General features: G+C 38.7%; 1 protein-coding gene across 3 annotated transcripts in view; it reads right to left on the bottom strand.

Moving 5' to 3' along the window:
• LOC146329298 (mechanosensitive cation channel TMEM63B-like) overlaps window positions 1–7167 on the bottom strand; it is a 42233-nt gene extending 35066 nt beyond the window's left edge. For all 3 annotated transcript variants that reach the window (XM_084714529.1, XM_084714530.1, XM_084714531.1), the window contains exon 1: window positions 7028–7167. The gene's annotated coding sequence lies outside the window, so the exon portion shown is untranslated. The remainder of the gene's footprint in view (window positions 1–7027) is intronic.
• Window positions 7168–8283: the final 1116 nt, after the last annotated feature.

Raw genomic sequence — 8283 nt, 5'->3', positions numbered from 1 at the left:
GATTTTATGCAGCTGCACGCCACTAATCAGGGCTGCATCTCTGTCAGGCAGCAGCTCCTCTCGCCCAGTGCGTGTGAACCGATCGCCATGGCAACACCGGATGTTTACATCAGCAAAGTCAGACAGATGAATATAGACTGTGACAGAATAAGCTGATATATATTCACTCGACTGGAGAAACGTGACCACATTAAACACAGACACAGACAGAAACCTGCAGGCTGGCAGCTAACGTTAGCCACGCTGCAGCTAACGTTAGCCACGCTGTGTGTCAGGCTGCAGCTAACGTTAGCCACGCTGTGTGTCAGGCTGCAGCTAACGTTAGCCACGCTGTGTGTCAGGCTGCAGCTAACGTTAGCCACGCTGTGTGTCAGGCTGCAGCTAATGCATTAATGTGTAAGGTTTGTATTGCACAGCGGAAAGTAGCGGCATTTAAAGTACGATTTGGTGATTGTTGACTGTGACTAACGGCTTCAAGTGGCTCTTAATACACAGTTTTTTTTTCGGACAGTGTTTAACATTATAAATTGATAAATTCTGCTAAATTTTAACTTCTTTCTGAGTGTTTTCTTAGTGTTAGACTAGTCTAAATTAAATTTTGCATTTAATCGACATGGAAATTAGTCACCAGGAACATCCCTAGTGCACACGCTGAAGCAAGCACACCTGTGGTGTTGGTGTGCAGCAGTGAAATGGGTCCCCGCTGAAACACCTTCCCGCCGCGCACATTCAGGACGTTGTTTGGGCTGTTCACCAGAATGGCAGTATATGAAAAATGAATATCGTACCAAAAATAAAGACCAGTTTTTGGTATGAACCGGTATACTGCACAGGCCTACATGATATAAGACTAGATATGGTGTTATATGGTGGACAGGATATCAGTGTTGCCTGATTTTAAGGGCTGCATTACATTTATTATCATTATTTATGTATATATTTATTGTTGGACATCTTGTGTTTGTTGTGTATTTTTGACTTTGTATTTTATTGCCTGTACCTGGCTGCTGATAATTTAATGGATTAATCCATCCATCCATCCATCCAATCATCCATCCATCCAATCATCCATCCAATCATCCATCCATCCATCCAATCATCCATCCATCCAATCATCCATCCATCCATCCATCCATCCAATCATCCATCCATCCAATCATCCATCCATCCATCCAATCATCCATCCATCCATCCAATCATCCATCCATCCATCCATCCATCCATCCATCCATCCATCCATCCATCCATCCAATCATCCATCCATCCATCCATCCAATCATCCATCCATCCATCCAATCATCCATCCAATCATCCATCCATCCAATCATCCATCCATCCATCCATCCAATCATCCATCCATCCAATCATCCATCCAATCATCCATCCATCCATCCAATCATCCATCCATCCATCCAATCATCCATCCATCCATCCATCCATCCAATCATCCATCCATCCAATCATCCATCCATCCATCCAATCATCCATCCATCCATCCATCCAATCATCCATCCATCCATCCATCCAATCATCCATCCATCCATCCAATCATCCATCCAATCATCCATCCATCCATCCAATCATCCATCCATCCATCCATCCAATCATCCATCCATCCATCCATCCATCCATCCATCCATCCATCCATCCAATCATCCATCCAATCATCCATCCATCCATCCATCCAATCATCCATCCATCCATCCATCCATCCATCCAATCATCCATCCATCCATCCAATCATCCATCCAATCATCCATCCATCCATCCATCCATCCAATCATCCATCCATCCAATCATCCATCCATCATACATACATAAATTCTGCAAATGTAACATTTATATGTTCAGTACAGCTTTTATAAAATGTATGTATTACTGATGAGAGGAAAAAACAAAAGCCTTTTAATTCTGCTGAAATGTGTTTATCTCATTCATGAATTAAAAGTCCTGTGTTGTTTTCCTGAAAAGAGCTAATTAAAGCAATGAGACGATGAGATGAGTTAACTTCCACTAAATGAATTGATTTATGTTTTTAGAAACACTGAAGATAAAATCAGGCGACGTGGAAATGAATAATGATCAGGAACCTTCAATTCTACACAAATGAACTTTTTAAACAAATGTTTGTTCCCTCTGATCGTATCAGAATTTCAGTTCTTCTCATATCATGTGGTCCAACTGTTCAGCTGTTTAATGTACAGAAAAGCTTCATGTTCTATAAGATCATCACGTTTGTTCTGTGAGAGAATCTATTATAGAGCTGGATGATAAAAAGAAACGGGATCACAGCAGAAGATGATGATAAACATGCTCATTTTTACTTGATAAGAATAAACCTAGATAGATCCAAACAATGTGTGTGTGTGTGTGTGTGTGTGTGTGTGTGCGTGTGTGTGTGTGTGTGTGTCACACTACACGCCTGTTTGTTTGTACTGAGGTGAGGAGAAATTGAAAGTAGTGCAGACATAATGAAAAGAGGAGAAAATGAGAGGAAGTGAGGAGCAAAGAGGTAGTGAAGGTGAAGTAGAACTCTTATCATCATAAATGGACACAATTGTGGATAAAAAAGTTACACAACGTCAATAATCTGAAGCTCTTTGGCTACTTGAAAGGTGACGACTCACAGACAAACACGGTCGGTTGATGCCAAACAGGACGGGAAACACGACACACCTTTTCTGTCACCTGAAAAGATGACGTCCCACACTGACAGCATGAACATTAGTGAGTCCACTCAACACAACAGCGTCAGCAGAACCCAACCAAATCACCGATCAATACTGTCCTCTTCTGCCGCCGTGACCCCGTACGAGAAGCGATCGAGAAGGAGAGTGAATGTTTACATTCTGTTCGTCAGATTTTATTCAGATGAGATCGAAATGTTAACTGATCTGGGAATTTGATTTGAAAGAAGGTCACAGCTTTTACTTTTATTTACATTTTTAAATGTGTTTTAGGTCGTTTACCATTTTATAAACATGGAGCCAAAACAGGCAAAACAAAAAACACAAACAAAAACAAACAGACAGACAAAAACAGTGTGGAGTGTTTGCAGGGACGGAGGACGGCTTCTCTTTATTTTCTTCCAACACCACAGTGAAAGTGTTTACAGGGTTATTATTAAATGTTTCTTCACATTATATTATCTAGTTTTATGTTAATAAACTATAGTCTGATATTATAAGTTCAACTGATGAATCATCTGGTTTCTTCAGGTGGCAGACATTATCAGGATACTTTTCAAACTTTATCAAATTATATATTGTCATTAATATCAATATCGATCAATACAGAAAAAATGATCGTGATGAGATTTTTTGCCGTATCAAACAGCTCTATTGTTACTGAAGTTATTCAAGAGAAAATGTTTACGTCAAGATATAAATCATGTTTGTTTCTGAGCCTCAGCTGTGCAGAAACTACAGGGTAGACTCACCTGTTTTAAAATACACATTTCTGAACTTATTGATTATTTGATTGGTAACAGCTGTGAGAAATAAGTAATCATCGCCCTGACGACAGTCTGACAGCTGCTCTTTGTTATCATGTGTCTTTATTTCAAGTCTCTGTTTTAATGTTTCTTATTAATCTGATGTTTATTATCATGTGCAATATTTTATTTTCATTATTCTCATCATGAATCATGAACAGTTAGATTCAACATGACCTGCAGGATTACTTTCAACTTTTCATCATCATTATTATTGTTATTAGTATTATTTGTATTATTAGTATTATGCACGATATTAAGTTTGATATCATGAGCAGTATTTTGTTCATTAGCTGGTATAATAATACTTTTTATCACTAACAATATTACTTCTCTGTTTTTGTTCATTTCACTTGAACTCCTGTTTCTTTTACTGTTATTCTATTTTATTCTAATGTTACTGTAATTTTGGAACAATCTCCGGGTTTTTCATAAATTTGAGGTGATCGGATGTTCCTGTCGATTAAACACTAAATTTAATTTAGACCAGTCTAACACTGAGAAAACACTCAGAAAGCATTTAAAATTTAGCAGAACTTATTAATTTATAATGTTACACTATCCAAAAAAAAATACTGTGTATTAAGAGCCACTTGAAGCCGTTAATCACAGTCAACATTCACCAAATCGTACTTTAAATGCCGCTACTTTCGCTGTGCAACACAAACCTTATACATTAATGTACAAAACATGACAACAACTCAATAAACACTTCACCTTTCAGACTGAAGAGGGTCACAGTGTCTGCAGGTAGAGAACACAGAGCTAACGTTAGCTGCAGCCTGACACACAGTGTGGCTAATGTTAGCATTAGCTGCCAGCCTGACACACAGTGTGGCTAACGTTAGCTGCAGCCTGACACACAGTGTGGCTAACGTTAGCATTAGCTGCCAGCCTGACACACAGTGTGGCTAACGTTAGCATTAGCTGCAGCCTGACACACAGTGTGGCTAACGTTAGCTGCAGCCTGACACACAGTGTGGCTAACGTTAGCATTAGCTGCAGCCTGACACACAGCGTGGCTAACGTTAGCAGTGCTAACAGCAGCAGCTCCGCCTGCAGGTTTATGTCTGTGTCTGTGTTTAATGTGGTCACATGTTTCTCCAGTTGAGTGAATATATATCAACTTATTCTGTCACAGTCTACATTCATCTGTCTGACTTTGCTGATGTAAACATCCAGTGTTGCCACGGCGATCGGTTCATACACGCTGGGCGAGAGGAGCTGCTGTCTGACAGAGATGCAGCCCTGATTAGTGGCGTGCAGCTGCATAAAATCTTAGAGGCAACAGAAAACTGACATCATGCATGAATGAAATATTGATAAATATTTTAAACGACTAGTATTTCTGGTGCCGACCAGCGAGGGCGGGGACGTTTAATCGTGTAGTTGACTAATCACACACATCCCTAATTATCAGAGCTTAAATATCTGCAGTTAGTTACTTGTACTTTCTGATTAGTGTTGATGAAGCCAACTCAAATATTTTCAGTAAGTAAAACAGATTTTTTATTTTCTCCTCTCACTAGAACAGAACTGAATCATTTTAGACTTTTCATTTGTATTTTTGTTGCCAATCTGTTACAACGGGCCGATGAAACATACTGACGGGAGAAAGAATACTCTGTACTTATACTTAAGTATTTTTTAACACCAGTACTTTTACTTGTAATCGATAACTTGTAATATTCCAGTGATGGAACAGTGTGTGTAGTCGAGTACAAATTTAGGAAACTCTTTCCAGCACATGAGTTCAAACTTTACTGTCACTCAACAGTTTTAAGTTATTTGAACGAGTAAACATTTTCTGAAGTTGTCAGAGTTCATTATACTGAATTAATGTGAGCGTTCAGTTTTTACAGTGTATCTGTTACTGACGGAAAAACAGCCACATGATGATGACATCATTCTTACATGCTGCGTTTCAACGAGTGTGTGACTGAATGAAATGTTACAACTGCCCCAGGTTTCCCCTAATGACAATAATCCACAGAGACTGACTGATATGTACAGGATATATCTATCAATCGGTATTATTGATCTGATATTGGCACATCACAGTTGCACTGGTCTGTAACACTGTCAGTACAAACGTTATCTGATATGAAAACATTTAAGTTTTATAGAAAACTTCTGATCTATATTTCATCCATTTTCTTAATTCAGGTTTATCATACAAATATATTACTTATATAATTCTCAGTTTGTGTTTTATCTATTTATAATTATTTATAGTTATTAAAAATACCTGTGACAGTTTGCCGTGTCTCATTTCGGACAATAAAGTTTATTGTTAAACTGTAAAATATTCTGATCTTTGTCACAAGTTTTAACCACATTTGATGCAAAAAATGTGTTTATGTATGTTTTCTGTAGATTAAATTCTGTATAAAGAATATCAGCCAATATATCGATATGTGAACATTTTTACTCTCTAATGTCGTATCGATATCAGCCACAAAAATCCAACCATCAGACTGAAACAGCTGCAACTTTCATTTTATTAAAAAGAGAAATCAGAAAAAAAGAAAAACTAATTTTATGTGAACAAAGAAAATCCTTCACACATCTGATTTAGATCTTTTATATTTAAATTTTGTTCAAATAATCATATTTTCTGTTTATTCATTATCATGATAAATAGCACTTGTCATGGTATCATGGTGTGTTGCGTTTTGAAGGTGAAACTTCTTTACCAGAAAAACAAATAACACAGATTGTTTTTGTTTGTTGTTTATAAACAACATGTTTTGTATATTTGATCATTTTTCTTAATATAAACATATTTTCCTCTGTTTTTGTTATTTTTTTGAATAATAATTATTTAGAATTATTAAAAATATCATTGACCTCCATTCTGACACAGTTAAAGGTTCATTCTTTTTTTTTTTTTTTTTTTTTTGTATTTGTACACTGTGAGCTGTAACGTGTCCACATGTCTCCCGGATGAAGCTGCGGCCCTGCTGCACCTGCAGTCCGGCCTGGACCGACACCACCTGCAGCCTCAGCGAGCATCCAGCACACACACACACACACACACACACACACCGATCACCATCATCATCACATCGTCCGACATCAGAGGCTCGCAGGACGCACACACACACACACACACACACACACACACACACACATATACATACAATAACAGACGGTGTTTAACTGTAGCGGAGAGACAGACAGGCTGCCGTCCGTCAGAGAGGTGAGATCACGTTATAGCTGCAGACGGACAGACAGACGGACAGACAGACGGACAGACAGACAGCTCGGCGTGTCCTCTGCGCACACATTATATAACCCCCCCCCCCCCCCCAAAAAAAAAAAAAAACCCGGAGCCGCACGGAGGCAGGATGGATGCTGTCCGGGTGGAAACAGGCCGCCGGTGAGGCTGCAGTAGCGGCCTGTCCGCCGCTAATCAACCGCTGAGCAGATCAAACAAAGCCGCCTTATGATAAACCGAGCAGTCGCTGAATAAAGCCCATAATCAATAAGCCCATAATCAATAAACCCAATTAGAAGACGACCGGCACCTACCTCACCATCCGAAGCCGATCCTCCTCCTCCTCTCCTCCGCTAAACCAGAAGATTTCACCGCAGAAAAACAGCCCTTAAATCCTCACAAATCCACCGCCGCCGCCGCCGCGGCCGCGTCCTGCCGCAACGCCGAGGACTTCAAAAAGCACCACCGCCCGCAGGAGCGTGTCCCTCCGCCGGCCGCCGACTGCTGCTCCGCCGCCCGCCGCCGGCTGTCTGTCGGTGCTAAAATGGAGGCGGTCTCTCCGGGAACAGAAAACAGAACGGAGCCGCTGCTGCTGCCGCCGTTGGAGGACAACAAGAAGGAGGAGGCGAAGAAGAAGGAGACGGTCACTCCGTCACTGCTGCTGCTGCTGCTGTGACGCACATCCGCCGACAGAGGGCGCCAAACCACCGGGACCTTCACAATAAGAGTCCCTCGTCTTTCTGCGTCCAGGTTACGTTTCTGTTACATTTATTTTTTATTTTGTGGTTCAGTATTTATACATTTTTATTAGTTATTTACTTTCTTATATTTATTTATTTATTTATGTTTTATTTATTTTATTATTTATTATTTACTATCGTGGATTGTTTTTTATTTTGTGGTTTAGTATTTATGTATTTATTTATTAATTTAGTATTCATGATCATGATTATGGATTTTTATTTTTATTTTGTTTTGATTATTTGTGGATTATTTTTTGTGTTGATTACTTTCCAGAATATCTTGATCGTGTTGTTTGGTCCATAAAATACCAGAAAATGATGAAAAATGTCGATCAGTGTTTCCAAGTCTGAGACGACATCCTCAAAGCCAGAAAATATTTTATATTATATAATTTTTTTTATTTTTTTTTTTTTTCTTCTTCAGTCAATAATCAAAGTCATTGATTCAGATTAATCAGTTTTTATGTTCAGTTTGTGGCTCTGAGGTGAGAAACACCAACAACAGCTGACAATTAAAAGCTTCAAATACAAATCATAAAAATAAATCATCATTATGACAAAACAATATAAAACAATAAATCTGGCATGTTTCTGTCTCGTGCACTTCCTCCATGACCTCAAAGCCTCAGTCCATCATTTCAAAATAAAAGTGTTCTATGTAGCTAATATTTATTTGATATTGTTAAAGAAAATCAATTTATTTACAATTCTACTGTTCTGTTTAATATATGTGATACATTTAATGAATGTGAATGAGATTTAATTCATGTAAAAACTATTTAAAGTGAAAAGTTTGACTCCACTTCCTGTATGATCAAAGTAACAAG

Source organism: Lutjanus erythropterus, chromosome 3, assembly GCF_056507025.1.
Source record: "Lutjanus erythropterus isolate fLutEry1 chromosome 3, fLutEry1.hap2, whole genome shotgun sequence".
In the NCBI taxonomy this organism is placed as follows: domain Eukaryota; kingdom Metazoa; phylum Chordata; class Actinopteri; order Lutjaniformes; family Lutjanidae; genus Lutjanus; species Lutjanus erythropterus.
This window is presented reverse-complemented; position numbering and strand designations above follow the sequence as displayed.